General features: G+C 45.5%; 1 pseudogene; it reads left to right on the top strand.

Annotated features, from left to right (window-relative positions):
* The first annotated feature begins 11,929 nt into the window (after positions 1-11,929).
* On the top strand, positions 11,930-15,089 carry LOC136536254 (uncharacterized; annotated as a pseudogene).
* Positions 15,090-17,525: the final 2,436 nt, after the last annotated feature.

The following is a 17,525-nucleotide window of genomic DNA, read 5'->3' as shown; positions in this document are numbered from 1 at the left end:
ATCCTGTGGTAGCTGCACAATGAAATTTTACCAGGACAGAACTTGGTTCCAAACTGCTCTAGCGAAAGGGCACAGGAAGGAGAGATGCACCCCTATCTCCAAGGGACATTACACATGACATGGTGCCACTGGTGCGGCCATCCTCTCTTCTGAAGATTATCTGCTGTTAGGATTTTATCAAGCATGAGGATCCAGGCGTGGACTATGCATGTGCTTTCCAGATGAGGTCATGCTGAAATTTCCGATGTGAACCTCGAAATTGTATCCTATATGCCGAGCGAGTGGAGTAATTTTCATCAGCCATCCACTTCCAAGTGATTGAGTCCTGCACACCCTCCTATAGCTGCACATCTAGTAATCTGATCGACAAATCGATGAACTCCCTGACAGTTGTTGTGATACGTGTCCGCAGCGATCTGATCCAACTCCCATTGTGCAATTCCTTGCTGACCGTCCTATTTTTTGTGTGCCAGCTATAACTGGTTAGGAGCCAGAAATCTGGGAGCAACCCCTTCTAGCTAGGCATGATGCCAGAACCGAGCTTTGTGTCCATTGCCAATTGTGACCGTGGTGGAGGCATTGAATAGGAGGCGATCTGTATCCTTACATGGTACTTCCATTCCTTCCCACAGTTTGGAGTCATCCATCCATTCCTACCATAGCCATCGGAGGCGCAACGCTCTCCCAAACCTCTCCAAGCCCACCACCCCCATTCCCCCCAAGTCCTTGGGCATGCAGACGGTCGGCTAGTTTACTAGGCAATGGCCTCCATTAGCATTCTCATCTCCTTTCCAAAGAAACAATCTTTTTTCTTGTCCAAACTGCTAGGGGGAACACGGTGAGGTGGTAGGTGGGATTTGAGGATAGTACTGTGGTGACCAAAGTCTACCTGCCAGCTCTGTTCAGCATTTTGCCATTCCATCCCGGCAGCCTCCCTCTGTCCAATGCGCTGAATTAGAGGCTGAACGTGGACCTTCTGCAAGGCTCTGGTATGCACTTGCAGCCCCAAATAGTGGCATGAGAATGATGCTCTTGTTCCTATGAAGGAGGCCAGGACATGGTCGAGGTCAATGTCTTGGTATCTGATCGGATGGACTGAGCTCTTTTGCATGTTTATGTGTAGGCCCGATACTATTCCAAATTCATGTAGGATGATCGTGATGGCATCAAAATCTTCCTTAAGCGGGTTGATGAAGATTGCTGCATCATTCGCGTACATGGACATTCTCCATCTTGCCCCCACTAGAGGTAGAGTGGTGAGAACACCGTGCTGAGTTGCCATGTCCAACATCCGCTGTAGTGGATCCGTGGCGAGTATGAATAGCATGGGCGAAAGAGGGTCACCCTGACGAACCCCCCTCCTATGACTGAAGATTGGTCCTTGCTGGCCATTTAGCAGCACTCTCGATGAGGAGGTGCGAAAAAGGATTGACACCCACTCACGCCAACGTGGTCCGAAGCCTATTGCCTGCAGCACCTCCAAATGGGTTTACAATTTCGGCGAAATATCGCCGAAATTTCTGAAATATCGCCTTTTTCGCTGAGGTCCGAAATTTTTTTGTATCAGTCAAAATTTTTTGGTTAAATTCATCTTTCACTCTAAAATTACACCAAACCACACTAAAATGACCCTCCATATCATCTAGTCTTATCAAAGCTCTAAATTTCTTCAAATTTATTTAATTTTCTCACTCACACATTAGACGGCACTAGTATATGTAGCTCGCCCACCGTCAGCACACTGTATTACCGTGGCTCTACTTCTGTGATATATTATGTTATTTCGTCGATGTTATATAAATTTATGATGGATGATGGATTATAGAGTTTTTCTAGTGAAATTATGCCAAATTTGTTTAAAACTCAATTTAAATTTATTTAAATTTGAACCGATATTTCTAAAATTTCCGAAATTTCGTATTTATCGCTGGGGACCGAATTTTTTTTTTTACCGGTATTGTAAACCATGCCTCCAATAGGTATGGCCAATTGACCATGTCAAAAGCTTTGTGTATGTCGAGCTTTAGGAAGATGGCTGGCAATTTCTGTTTCTGGAACGTGTGCACCATGTTTTGGACATAAAGGAAATTATCGTGGATGCTCCTTTTTATGATAAAAGCGCTTTGGCATTTGGAGACTAGGGAGTCCAACATTGGGACCAATCTATTTGCAAGCAGCCTGGCAACTATTTTTGCGATGCTGTGAATGAAACTTATTGGTCGGAAGTCCGTCACTCGCAATGCATCTGCCTTCTTTGGGAGTAGGATAATGTTTGCTGAATTTAGCCTTTCAAAACCTTGTGAGTTTAGCGAGAAGATGCTATTGATTGCCGCTGTGATATCGTCCTTGATTATGTCCCAGCAGGTTTTGAAAAAGGCTCCTGTAAACCCATCTGGACCTGGCGCTTTATCGGACGGCATGGAGATTATGGTTTCCTTGATCTTATCCTATGTAAATGGTGCCTCAAGCGCTGAGAGGTCACTTGGGATGTATCCAAGCGCGTCCCAGTCGAAAGTTCTCACTCTCTGTGAAGCTGAGCCCAGGTGCTCTGAGAAGTAGTCGGACACCACTTTTTCTTTGTCATTATGTGCAATAGCTACACCCCCGTCTGTGTGCAGTGATTGGATGTAGTTTTTCCTCAACCTTGTGCAATAGCTACACCCTCATCTGTGCGGATGTATGCCAACCTAGAGCGCCGTCTGATTCTGGATTTTTCTATGGCTGAGAGCCCAGTCCTCCTTGCTTTTAATTGACGGCGCAGTTCAGCTTCCTGGCTCGTGAGCAGTCTGGTCTCCTGTGCCGCTTCAAGTTGCAACAGGACCTCTTTGATAATGGCCAACTACAGCCACGTGTCCCCAACTTTCTCTTTGTGCCATCTCCTGATGCCTTTTGCCACTCTCGCCAATTTCTTGTTTAGTCGCTTTAGAGGCAGGGTAGAGTGAACCGGCTTGTTCCAAATCTGCTGCACCACTTCCTTGAATCCATCTATGTGTACCCAAAAATTCTCAAAGTGGAAGGATGTATTTTGGTAATGCTCAATTTCCCCTTTTAGGAGGAGTGGGGTGTGGTCCGACATTAGGGAGGGCAGGGAATGTAGGAAACATGATGGGAATAATAATTCCCAGTCCGGGGTGCAAAGCAATCTGTCGATCCTTGTTAGAGTGGGGCTATCTTGTTCATTGCTCCAAGTAAAACGGCGGCCATTGAGACCTATTTTTTAGGTTCAATTCATCAATTATTGCTTCGAAGGTACCCATTAGACGTCGGTTTAGGTTTGAGTTGTTCTTGTCCTCCGCCTGAAAGATCAAGTTGAAATCTCCAAGGATCAGCCACCTTCCATGTGCTGGTCTGGGCAGCGACTTGAGCTCTTGAAGGAATTGTAGTTTTTGAGCGTCGCCTTGCGGGCCGTACACCACAGTGATCTGCCATTTAGACCCGTCTGCTCTCATGGTGCAGGTTGCTGTCGCGGTGTTTGCAGATAAGAGGTGGTCTGATAGTTGGAAATAATCCTCATTTGCAGCTAGGAGGATGCCACCTCTTGTTTGGGCTACAGGTAGGGCAATGAAGTTGCTTGTGAATTTTGCACCTACCGTACGCCTGATGATGCCCAAGTCCATGTTCTGTAGCTTTGTTTCCTACAGACATACAATGGAGGCGGCTGTGTCTTTAAACAGCAGGCTTACGACATCTTGTTGGACCACGTCGTTGAGACCTCGCACATTCCAGCACAGGATGTTACAATTTTTTGCGACATGGAGAACCAATTCCATCCCAATTCTAGGTGACCTAAGAGCCTGGCAATGCAGCACAAGCATGGAAAGGCAAATGAACTAGCACTGAGAGGTCACAACTTTCTTCTTCGTCTGAGCCCAGCAGCAAACGGCTGACTAAAGGCCCCTGGCTACCGGCGCTGGTGAGTGAAGCATAGCCGAGGATGCAGCGGTACATGGATGTGTTAGATGATCTCCAATGGTCAATTGGGCCCTTGGATCTACGCCCTAATCGGGGACGCCCAACCGTTCTATGGTTGGTGAGCTCCCATCGCACAGCGTCGTAAAAAGGGAGGTGGGGGCCAGGGCACAAGGCACGAGGTTCACCTGAGCCGCCAGACGCCCCTCCTATAATCCCTAAACCCTAACCGATCTAAGAGGGGGTGCTGCCAGCGACGGGAAGACCGCCACCGGCCACCGCCGTCTCTGCACCGCCACCACCGCGACAGCGCCTTCATCGTTAGGCTTCACCGCGCCACCGTCAAGCAACCCCATGGCCAGCTCGTCTTTTACGAAGGCGGCCGATGGTTCACACCTCCTCAACCCCTATCTCTCTCTTACTCTATCTGTTAATCCCGTACTAGTACATGTTTTAGGGTTTACACTTCATCAAATGTCAGTTTGTGTGCTACATCTATGGCTAGTGATCCTTTAACATTTCTATCAATGGTATCAGTCACCTAACTAGCTTATCGGGGTTGAAAACCGAGTAGCAGCAATTAGAAGGAGGTGAGAGATCCGATTCGGATCTAAGCAGAGGGTTCATCGAACCCTAAACCCAAATCGAGTGAAGAAAAGGAGTAAGAAAGGGTCTCGGTTTTGAAAATGAACTCAAACCCTAACCCTAACTAGCATAGACAGCTCGGAGAAGAAGAATAGTACTCAAACCCTAACCATAACTTGACCTAACCCTAACCTTTAACCCCAATCGGACAAGATCCGAGAAGAATAGAGCAAGATCCAATCAGAGAGAAGAAGGGGAAAGGGGAAGGGCTTGGGAGACGGCTTACCTCGCCACTGCAACGCACTGCCGTTTCATCGGCGTGGGAGAAGAAGGCCGAGCCACTGCTGCTCATCGGGCTTGCGCGAGCTCTGGCCAACGGCGCCGCAGCTAGGCCGCTCGACGGTGGCGCGCTCACCCACTGGGGAGTGCGCGCGCCGGCGATGGCGCCATAACCTATTAGCTCTTGCCCGGTGGCTGCTTCTCGCAGCGCTGAGAGAGGAAGGGGAGGGAGACAGAATGAGCCTAGGGTTCGGGGAGAGACGCCGCGCGCCATTTTGTTCCGCCGAGGAGCGCGCTCGACCGTCGATCTGAGATGGACGGTGCAGAGCGAACGGGCCGAGTTTAGGCCCAGGCGGGCGTGCACGACGAGCGGCTTTGCCGGCCTAGGCCCAGGTTGCGGCTTGGGAAGGCGCAACGTGCGCGAGAGCAGAGCATGCCGGGCTAGATTTTGCTGCTGAGCCGAGCACTGTTTCAACGGGCTAGGCTAAATGAACAGTACAAACTGAGTTATTGTTTCATTCATTTTCAAAAGCAAATTTTGATGATTTTTTGTCCAGTTTCAATCTCTGTCAAAATTTGAACCAACGGGATAATTTTTTCAGAGAGTAGATTAGCACAATGAAATGCTTCTGAAAAGTAGACAAATATTTTTTTCATGTTTCCACTGCAATGTTAAAGTTTATTGTCTTCTAATTAAATTCGAACCAACGGGAGAATTTAATTTGAAGGGCTGTTGAATTTTATTCAGTAAATTATAATATTGTTGTTTTCTAACCAACGTTGATAATATCAATATTATAATATTCATTAATAAGTTTTTCATGCATTAATTCTATTTCTGCCCAACGGTGATGTAGAATTAGTGTATAAGAATGTTGTATGTTTTAATTTTGACCAACGTTAAATTAAAGCATGTAATTATGATGTCATATTTTCTCACTATCTCTGACGGTGTTTTTCAGGACTCAACCCAATGGCTTTCAGCTCGCACATACAGCCTCTTGAAGGGGCAACTACAGGGTATGGTGAGAGAAGTATGAACTAGCACTTACACTATCTGAAAATGACCTAGCGCTTACTTCCCCATGTCCAACTGAGCCAGTGGACCCGGTGAGGAAAGATAATGAGACTGATGCTAATTTCACTGCTCGGCAGCGAGATCATGCAGAAGTGCGGATGAAGTATGATCTCGAACGCAAGAAATGAGACATTTCAAACCGCAAGTGCTTGATGGTGGCTAAGTCCACAATTTCAGATGCCATAAGGGGGTCTATCCCAGATTCTGATACCGCCACAGAATATTTTAAGAAGCTAGAGAGTTGGTTCACTGGCTCTTCAAAGGCTTATGCCAGTACTTTGATCAAGAAATTGTTCAATGAGAAATATACTAGTGGCGGTATTAGAGAGCACATACTAAAGATGAGCAACACGGCTCCGAAACTGAAGCCAATGGATTTGGGGCTCAAGGATGAGTTCCTGATTCATTTGGTTTTTGCTTCCTTGCCAAAGGAATATGAAACTTTTATTGTTAATTACAACATGCAGCCCGATAAGTGGGATATAGAGAAGCTCATCGCAGTGTGTGTTCAAGAAGAGTGGAATTCTTACAGGGTGACTCTGCTAACCTTGTAAAGGACAATAAGAAGAAGAACTTCAATAAGAATGCCAAACCTTAAGGGAAAGCCCCTTAGAATGACCACCATCCGAAGAACAACAATGCTCAAGTTGAGAAGGATTAGTGTAAATGGTGCAAGAAGCATGGACACTACCAGAGGGACTGTCCAGACTTCTTGAAGAGTTTTCTGAAGAGAGGTGAGGATTTTATTACATTCATAGATAAATCCTTGTATTTAAGTTATGCAAAATCTACTTGGTGGATTGATTCAGGTGCAGCTGTTCATGTTGCAAATTTATTATAGGGATTTCGTACAAGGAGAACCCTGCAAAGAGGAGAAAGAAGAAATAAAGTAGCAAATAGAGTTGAAGCTAAAGTTGAAGCCATTGGATATCTCTCTAGAATTAGTTGATGGTTTTGTACTTAAGCTTTCAGAAGTTCTTTTTGTACCATCTTTGAGAAGAAACTTAATAAGTGTTTCACGTTTAGATGATGATGGATATAATTGCCATTTTGGTAATGGCAAATGTAGGATTATGATTAATAATAAGTGTGTTGGTCTTGCCTTCCGATAAGACAAGCTTTATTTATTATCACTTTCTAAGAATGTGAATGATATAAGTACTGAGAATGAGAATGCCTCTTCGTCTATGAATGCAAGTAATAAGTGAAAGAGAGTTCATGATGTATCATCGAAATTATGGCACTATCGTTTAGGTCATATTTCGAGGGGGAGAATAGAGTGATTAATTAAGAAATTAATTCTTTCGCCTTTAGAATTTTTAGATTTAGAGCAATGCATTGATTGCATAAAAGGAAGGTACGTTAAGAAAATAAAGAAATATGCCAAACAAAGCGTAGGAATTTTAGAAATAGTTCACACAGACATCTGTTGTCCTTTTCCTATGAAGAGTGTGGATGGTTATGATTTATTTATAACATTCACAGATGACTATTCTCTTTATGGCTATATTTATCCAATTAAGGAAAGATCATAAGTATTGGATAAATTTAAAATATTCAAGGCTGAAGTAGAAAATCAGCACAACTTAAAGATTAAGGTAGTAAGGCCCGACCGTGGGGGAGAGTACTATAGTCGACACACCCTATATGACCAAGTTCTTGGACCCTTTGCAAGGTTTTTATAGGAAAATGGCATAGTAGCCCAGTATTCTACATCGAGCGAGCCTCAGCAAAATGGAGTAGCTGAAAGACGCAACCGTACCTTAATGGATATGGTGACAAGCATGAAAAGTTACTCTTCTTTACCGATAAGTTTATGGATGGAGGCATTGAAAACCGCCATTCATATTCTTAATCGAGTGCCAAGTAAATTGATGCCCAAAACACCGTATGAGTTGTGGACAGAAAAGAAACCCTCACTAAACTATTTATGTGTGTAGGGTTGTCCAGCTGAGGCAAAAGTATTTAACCCAAACATAGGGAAGCTGGACTCCAAGACGGCTAGTTGCCATTTCATTGGCTATCCAGAAAAGTCAAAAGATTATCGCTTCTATTATCCTGATAGATAAACGAAGTTTGTAGAAACAAGACATGTTGTCTTCTTGGAGGAAGATATGATCAAGGGAGCATGGTAGCATGTGAAATTAGTTTTGAAGAGAAGCAGGTATACGTGCTCACTCCTATGGTTCAGGAGCCATTCTTCACGCTACCTGTTGTTGCTGTACCAACAGTGCAAGACACTGTAGTAACAGCACATGTGTTAGTTCTCCTATGGCAACAATGAATGAACATGAGAAACCTATCCTTCAGGATCCCCTAGAACCTGTTGTCACACATGAGAGAGAGCAATAACAGCCTCATATAGAACAAGCATCATCTAACGAGGCCCCTAGAAGGTCTCAAAGAGTCAGAAGATCAGCCATTCCTGGTGATTATAAAGTTTATGAATGTGAGGAATTTCAAACAGAGGGTGATCCCATCTCATTTGAAGAAGCCATGAGAAGCGCTCACTCATCCAAGTGGCTTGAAGCCATGGAAGATGAAATAAAATCAATGAAAACCAACGGTGTTTGGTATTTAGAAACAATTCCTAAAGGAGCTAAGATAGTAGGCTGTAAATGGGTCTACAAAACTAAACATGACTCCAAAGGGAATATAGAAAGATTTAAAGCGCGACTTGTAGCGAAAAGCTTCACGCAAAGAGAAGGTATAGATTATAATGAGACATTTTCTCCAGTCTCATGTAAGGATTCTTTTAGAATCATAATGGCGTTTGTAGGACATTACGATTTAGAATTACATCAGATGGATATAAAGACGACATTCCTAAATGGGGATCTAGAGAAAAATGTTTACATGGCACAACCGAAAGGTTTTGTTGTGGACGAAAAAGAATGCATGGGATGTTGCCTGAAGAAATCTATTTACGGATTAAAACAAGCTTCAAGACAGTGGTATTTGAAGTTTGATAGTACAATAAGAAAGTTTGGGTTTCAAAAAAATATAGAGGACAATTGCGTTTATACAAAGTTCAAGAATGGGAAATACATTTTCCTAGTCTTGTATGTGGATGACATCTTGCTCGTTAGCAGTGATGTTAATCTACTACTAGAAACAAAGAAGTTCTTGTCCTCAAAGTTTGATATGAAGGATCTCGGTGAAGCTTCGTTCGTCCTAGGAATAGAGATTCACCGAGATAGAGAAAAGGGGGTTTTATGATTATCTCAAAAGTCATACTTAGAAAAAGTTCTAAAGAAATACAGTATGCAAAATTGTAAGTCTTCACCTGCTCCCATAGTCAAGGGCGATAGATATGGAGAATTTCAATGTCCTAGGAACCAATATGAGATCGATCAAATGAAAGAGGTTCCATATAGTTTAGCTGTCGAAAGTTTACAGTATGCTCAAGTGTGTACTCGCCCTGACTTAGCATTAGTTATCGGGTTACTTGGTAGATATCAGAGTAATCTAGGAATAGAATACTGGAAATTAGTAAAGAAAGTTTTGCATTACCTGCAAGGTACGAAGGGTCTCATGCTAACGTACAGAAGATCTGATTCCCTGCACATAGAGGGGTATACTGATTCTGATTATGCGGGAAATGACAGAAAGTTCACGTCAAGATACATATTCACTCTCGCAAGAGGAGCTATATCGTGGAAAAGCTCAAAGCAAACCATCACTACATCGTCCACAATGTATGCTGAGTTTGTAGCATGTTATGAGGCCACAGGGCAGGTGAATTGGCTGAAGAAATTCATGCCCAGGTTGAAAGTGGTAGACGACATACATAAACCACTCAAGCTATACTGCGATAATAATCCAGCAGTATGTTATGCTCACAACAATAATTCGAGTGGTGCTACCAAATACATTGACATAAAGTATTATGTTATGAAAGACAAAGTTCGGTATCATATAATTAGTCTTGAGCATATAAGAACAGAAAAGATACTCGCGGATGCGCTTACAAAAGGCTTACCACCCAGCGTGTTCAGAGAAAACTTAGCTGGCATAGGTTTAAGGGAAAACCTATGATTCCTGAACAATAAGGGGCTAGTTGAGAATCTGTTTCAAAACAGAGAGGTGCATTGTAGCAGTTTAATCTAATGGCAACTGCCCACGATGATGAGGCACGCTCTAAGCATTGATCCGTGATGAAATGGGAACAAGATAAAGTAAGTAAGTTGAGTTTAAGTCATAAGGTGAGATCAAGGTGGAGAATGTTAGATGATCTCCAACCAAATGGCGCAACGGCCAATTGGACCCTTGGATCCATACCCTGATCGGGGGCGCCCAACCATTCCATGGTTGGTGGGCCCCCGTCACACAGCGCCATAAAAAAGAAAGGTGGGTGTCGGGGCACAAGGCACGAGGTTCATCTGAGCCGCCAGACGCCCCACCTACAATCCCTAAACCCTAACCGATCTAAGGGGGGATACTGCCAGCGATGGGAAGACCGCCACCGGTCACCGCCATCTCTGCACCGCCGCCACCGCGACAGCGCCTTTCACCATCGGGCTTCACCGCGCCACCGTCAAGCAACCCCATGGCCAGCTCGTCTTCTACGAAGACGGATGATGGTTTGCACCTCCTCAAACCTATCTCTCTATCACTTTATCTGTTAATCTCGTACCAGCACATGTTCTAAGGTTTACACTTTATCAAATATCAGTTTGTGTGCTAGATCTATAGCGAGTGATCATGTAATGTTTCTATCAGGACGCAACTTGACACTACGACGAAGATATTGTGGAGGCAGGGGCGGAGCCAGGACCTTTTGTTGGGGTCAGCTGACCCTGACAATTTTCAAAAAAATCAGTGCAAAATCACTATTACTAGCGGTAGTCCTATAGTATAGACCCTAGCTGCTGGTAACGTTGATGACCCCGACGACGTATTGTGCTGGCTTCAGTGGAGGTCGTTTTGGTGACTTTGGGCCCCTGGCAAGCATCCGCGCATCCTTCACAGACCAGAAAGAACTGAAGTTCTCAGACCACAAAGAACTGAAGACGACGACACCCGGACTGAAGCTGAGATATAGGTGGTTGTGTCGCTAAACATGGGTAACAAAATGTAGCCCTTGCGCCGGTTTCTGGTGCTTATTCCTGGGAGCAGCCAGCACCAGTGTCGCTGTCGAGGCCGCACAGCGCCGTCAGTGCCTTGACCACCGGGCCAGAAAGTGGGGCCACCGAAGAGCTTGAAGTAGCCAAGCAGCGCATCATCCGCCGACCGGTCCTCGTCTTCCAAGAAGCCGAGCTTCTTCATGAGGACTTGGCGAGCTTTCGCCTGGGCGTCCCCGCGTGGCCAGGACGCTGCCGCAACGCGCACGCTCTTGCGCTGTGGGGCAGAAGGCTGCCTCTTCCTGCGTCTTGCCGCCACAGCCCGTTGCGGCGGCCCTTGAAGCACCGGCTTGGCGGTCTGGAGTGTGACTGTGTCGATGAAGCTGGCCGCCGCGCTCTGCTGTGCCGGTGCAGATGCCAGTGCTGTGGTTGTTGTGCGCTGCCTGCGCCTCACGTACACGCAGTTGGGGCGGAACCTTCTGTTCCGAGGCAGTAGGTTGTGGGGCATGGCATGACAGTGTCGGGGGGATCCTGCGTCTCCGAGGACCTGGACGAGGCAGCCGTGTGGAGGGCCGGTTGGGCAGATGGTGGCCCAGGGGTCATCGAGCCTTCCGCGTCCTGCAGCGAGGCGCCCGGCTGGACAGGCAGGGTCGGGGCAGCCGCCGTGGCCCTCGCTCCCTCTCCTGGAGGGCAGCTTCTGCTGTTGTCGCTCGGTCGAGGATCGTTTGGTCGGTCCGCGTCCCCGTCCCTCTGGACGACGCGTCAACGAGGAGTGCTGAGGCTTCTGGGGGTTGGGACTGGCCGTGAGCCGCGGACTTCGCGCGGCGTGATGAAGAGCACGATCCATGGCATCCAGACCTGCAGTTGCATCAATTGAGGACTCGCGTTGGCCATACCTGTGTCGCTTGCCGGCCGCGGATGATTTATCGCGCCGACCATGCCTCGACTCGGACCGTTCCCTCTCCCTGGCCCGCTCCGGGGCACGAGAGAGATTGCAGGACGGGCGCGACCCCCAATGTTTGCTTCTGTCCCGGTGGCCGCGACGGTCGTTGTCGTTGTCGTCGTCGCGGCGGCGCTCATGCCTGTTCTCTGGTGGCGGCAGGTCGTGGCGTTCGCGCGGCGCGCGCTCACCGTCGATGACCCCGTAGTGCCAGGTCCAGGTGAACGATGACGCGGAAGGTGAGTCCGCGTCGGCCGCGAGGTGGAACGGCGCCGTCGTGAACGTGAACTGCACTACCTGTCATTGTCAGCCATGTTACCTTTGGAATGTCACTTGGATTGTAGGTTCAAGCGGATTGTAGTCGAGGTCGCACACCCTCGCCACCACCTAAGAAACGCAGATACTTCGTAAAACTCACGTACCGGTATCGGATATCGTATCAGATACGGATACTACACGGATACCGCCGGATACGTATCCCGGACGTATTGGAAATTAACACAATTTTCAAATAATAAAAATACGCGGATACTCCTGGGATACCTTGCCGATACCTGTAGGATACCTGATAACCCTTAAAACCACTCGTTCGGTTCGTATAAAAGCCGTCCGCTCAGCTGTGCCCCTCCGCAATCCCTTTTCGTGCGGCCACAGCAGCCGCCGCCGCTGCACACACGCTCCTCTGAATCAGGCGTGCAGCACGCCGTAGATCTGCGGCAGCAGCGCTACTCGACCGCCGCCGCTCGGCCGCCCCTTCGTTCTCCAACTCTCCGCCTGTGTCTTCTCTCCTTGGACCACGTCCTCAAGCCCCTGCCGCCTCCACACACCATCCGTGGCCGCGGCTCCTTCCCCTTCTACGGTGAGTCCGTTTTTTCTTCTCTTCTCTAATCTGGTCCTTCCCTTCACTTCTCAGCTATCTCCCTGCTCCTTGTCTGATTCTCCTCTTGTTATTAGATCCAATGGCGACTTCTTCGAATGCTTCTGCATCTACTGATGGTTCTAAAAGTGGAGGATTTCCTGTCGCCAACAACCCTGCTATTGCAAGTCAGGTCTTAGCTGCTGCTCGTGTGACTCCTCCACCTTCAGATGATGATGCTAAGAAGCCACTGTGGAGGTATGTTGAGTTAATTGAGAGAATTGGAAAGGGTCAGGGGGGCAACTCAAAGATGAGATGTAGACTTTGTGACCATCATTTTCAAGGAAGCTACTCTAGAGTTAAAGCACATCTGTTAAAGATTTCTGGTTTTGGGGTAAAGTTTTGTCGAGTGATGACTGTACATGTTCTTGAACAACTACAAGCTGAAGTTGCTGCTGCCAATGCTGCTGTTGCCAGGACCATGCCTAGAGATATTCCACTTCCTACTGAGGGCAACGAGAAGATGAGAAAGAGGAAGGGTGCCTCAGTTATTGAATCTAGCATCAATCAAGAAGTCCATAGCCAGCTTGATGAACTGATAGCTAGAATGTTTTATACAGCAGGCCTGCCATTTAATCTTGCACGTAACCCATATTTTAGAAAGGCTTTCATGTTTGCTGCCAATCGGCCAATTGGAGGATATGTCCCTCCAAGCTACAACAAGTTGAGAACAACTCTTCTTGTGCAAGAGAAGACACATGTCGAGAGAATGCTATAGCCCATCAAGGCGACATGGAGCTCTAAAGGTGTGAGTATTGTATCAGATGGATGGTCAGATGCTCAAAGGCGTCCACTCTTGAATTTCTTGGCTGTAACAGAAGATGGTCTAATGTTTCTTAGAGCAATCAACACTGAAGGAATATCCAAGATGAAGGATTACATTTCAGAGAAGATGCTAGCTGTAATTGATGAGGTTGGGGCACAAAATGTTGTGCAAGTGATCACTGATAATGCTTCCAATTGCAGAGCTGCTGGTATCATTGTTGAGCAAAAGCACCCTCATATTTTCTGGACCCCATGTGTTGTGCATACTTTGAACCTTGCCTTGAAGAACATTTGTGCTCCTAGGGACGCTGAGGATGAGCTTCATGATGAATTCCAGTGGATCAGCGAGGTTATTGCAGATGTCAGCATGATAAAGAATTACATCATGAATCACTCTATGAGGCTATTTATGTTCAATGAGCATAGCAAGCTAAAATTCCTTGCCATTGCTGAGACAAGATTTGCCTCTGCCATTGTGATGTTGAAGAGGTTTGTTGCTATAAAAGATGCTCTTTCAGTGATGGTAGTGAGTGACAAGTGGTCTGCCTACAGGGATTATAATCCAGGTCAGGCCCAATTTGTCAAAGACAAGATTATGAATGATGTGTGGTGGGATAAGGTGCGCTACTTCCTCAGTTTCATTGAACCTATCTATTCTATGATACAGGCAGCTGATACCGACAAGCCATGCCTGCATTTGATATATGAAATGTGGGATACAATGATAGAGAAGGTGAAGGCTGTGATCTATCGTCATAAAGGGCTAGAACCACATGAAGAATCTGCCTTCTTCTCAGCTGTGCTAGACATCTTGGTGAGTAGATGGGCAAAAAGTAACACCCCCTTGCACTGCTTAGCACACTCACTAAATTCCAAGTACAACACTGAAGCATGGATCAGTGAGGTTCCAAACCGAGTAGCCCCTCACAATGATGAGGAAATTTTAGAAATGAGAAATGCTTGTTTCAGGAGGTATTTTTCTGATGAGGAACTAAAAAAGATCAAGAAACAATATTCAATTCATTTGACTCACTTGAGGATAGAACTTATATGGATCCAAAGCAATGGTGGGGAATTCATGGTCATTCTGCACCAGACCTGAAAAAGTTAGCATTTAGATTACTTGGTCATCATCTTCTTGTGCTGAGAGAAATTGGAGTACCTATGGGCTGATTCATAGTTCCTTGAGAAACAGGTTCTAATTCTACCTCTTATTGTCATTTTCTTAATTGCCTTATTTTTTGCTGCATGCATGAAGTTTGATTCCTAGTTGCAAATTGCTTTTGTAGGTTGAATCCTGGCCGTGCTGAGGATTTAGTTTTCACACACCAGAACTTGCGCCTTCTTTCAAGGAAAACTGAAGAATACCACCATGGTCCATCAGCAATGTGGGATATTGGAGCTGATACTTTTGAGGCTGATTTTGAGGGTGGTGTTGATTTTCTTGAGCATGCTGATCTGTCACTTGATGAACCAGACCTTGAAAGAGTTCTAGAAGATCTTGGGGTGCTAGGAATAACTGAAAGCTCTGGTGCCGCTGCTGGGTCTGACTGAAGATGTTGGATCGATGGATTGATGGATGATTGCCAGTTTGCCATGGCCAGCTGTTGTTCATGCATCATCATTTCATCACTTTATCAGTTATCGTTTTATCATTTCATCATGTCGTGTCCTTAATCCAGTTGCTATGTTATGTGTGTGTGTGTGTCGTACCTAAGTTTGAATTATGGCTTGATGGCCTGAACGTTATGCCTTGAACTGTTAAACAGTATGCCCTGAACCATGTTATGTTATGTAATATTTATGGTATGTTTTATTTTTTATTTTTTATATATATTGTCGTATCCCCGTATCTGCATTTTGGGGAAAATGGCATATCGGAGTATCGCCGTATCGCGTACCGGTATCCGTATCCACGTATCCGTGCAATTTAGGCCACCACCCGCTTGACGATGCTCTCGTTCCACGTGTGGGCCGGTATCCCCTCTAAGCAGAGCCGCACGTGGTGGCGTAGATCACAATGGTCCCCGTAGGGGAGGCTGCACTAGAGCCATATGCGGAAGTCGAGGTTGCCCACAGGAAGCCTCTGGCTGGTGTCGGGATACTTTGACGTCCCCCCGTTGGACACGAAGCGGACACGGAGCGCCTTGTTCACCGATTTTTTTACATTTTGGCTCTTTTTTTAAAGTTTCTCACAAATAGACCCCTAGCAGAAAGAATTCAGAAAATGAACCCTTAGCTCGACGCCATTGATGCCGGCGCCTAGCTCGGTGCCAGCGTCTCTGGCGCCGAGCTGCTGGGCACGGTGAAAATGCCTGCCATGGGGCTCGGCGTCGGTCACTCTGGCACCAAGCTCGACGCCAATCACTCTGGCGCCGAGCCTCCTGCCATTTAAAAGTGCATGCAGTGCAGTGACGAGTAGTACATGCTCACTTTTAAAAATGCATGCAGTGGCGCAGACTGACACAGTGTATTCAATTGGACTTGAAGAGTCACATCAGAGTAGTACATTCAATGGGGACCGTGCAGCACATGCAGAGGAGCAGATGGTGTAACGCATTCAATTACTTGAAGAGTCACATCAGCTAGCCCCTATTTATTTGCGTATATTTGTTTCTTGTACGAGTAGATTACATCTTAGAATAGGGAAAGGTAGGTGGCTAAGATAGTTGTATCACTGAGAAATTAAATATGCTCATATGATCTACCCTCCCTATTTTAAATTGGACTTCATCAAGGGTTAGTCTTAAGCCCGTATCTCAGTGATTTCAGTCTTATTTCTCTGCTCTTACTAAAAATAAGACCGGATGTGATTGAAAGTTAAGGAAACAACAGAATCCGTGATTTCTAAAAGCAAAATGGAAAGCAAACATGGTACAAACAACAGAGGTGCCAAGGAGAAATTACTAATACACACAAAGTTATTCGATAGAAGAAATTCAATATCTAGAGCCTCCAAATGGTTGTCTATTGCCCTGTTCGCTTGGTCGTAAACGATTGTTTCAGCCCCAGCCGAACAGGCTGTATATTGTTGAGTAACTAAAGTGCATTTTAATATACTTATTTAACAAAATAAAAATGAGATTTTTGAATAAAAGCAACGGCAACTCACTAGAGTTTTAACATAAAATATAGAGAAAAATATTTAGTAGATAATAAGAACTAAAATTGAAAGCTGGAATAGATTTATGAGGTCATGACATATGTCATTATAATATGTAATACAACGTAGTCCTTGCTGCACCCTTTTTTTTGGTTTCAGAGTCTAATTCATCATTAGTTCCATGCATGTAGCTGAACAAAAAATGGAAAATGAACTAAAAGAACATGACGACAAATATGTTGAGCTGGATATCAAGTTTCTGAGGCTTCACAAGCAAGCAAAACAACGTATACAAGATATACAAAAGGTAAGAAGTAACCAATTTTTTATCTGTCCTATCTTCACTTTAGCTTGAAAATAGTAGATCTTTTACTTCACGCCTCAGTCTTTCCCTAAATATGGAATTTTTCATCTGTCCTATGTGCACATTAGTTTGAGAATAAACTAGTACAATTTGATTCAACGATTGTTGTGGTGTAATCGACTCTTTGCTGCCTGTTTCTCATGTTTCGTGAATATACTGAATTATTGAAACAAGAAGTTGATCTTTAGTGTTTTTGCCTACACATTTACAGGAAAAAGATGACCCGGAAGCTCGGTTTAATGAAGTTAATCAGAAGGCTGAGCAGGCTGCTTCTCTGCAATTAGCAGCACAGCAGGAACTGGAACGTGCTCGTCAACAGGCTAGTGAGGCCTTAAGGTCAATGGATGCTGAAAGGCAGCAGTTGCGGACAGTGAACAGCAAGTGAGTGACTTTATTAATCTCACTATACAATGTATGTGTCATCTTTTAACATTGTGCAAATATAACACTAGGCCTGTCGTTTCTGTACTTGCTTGGGGTGGGTGAAACTGAGTGGTATAGTTATGAAACCTGAATATGTTGA

The sequence above is a fragment of the Miscanthus floridulus genome, chromosome 2, assembly GCF_019320115.1.
Source record: "Miscanthus floridulus cultivar M001 chromosome 2, ASM1932011v1, whole genome shotgun sequence".
Taxonomy (NCBI): Eukaryota; Viridiplantae; Streptophyta; class Magnoliopsida; order Poales; family Poaceae; genus Miscanthus; species Miscanthus floridulus.
The sequence above is the reverse complement of the archived record's forward strand: the minus strand, read 5'-3'. Positions and strand labels throughout refer to the sequence as shown.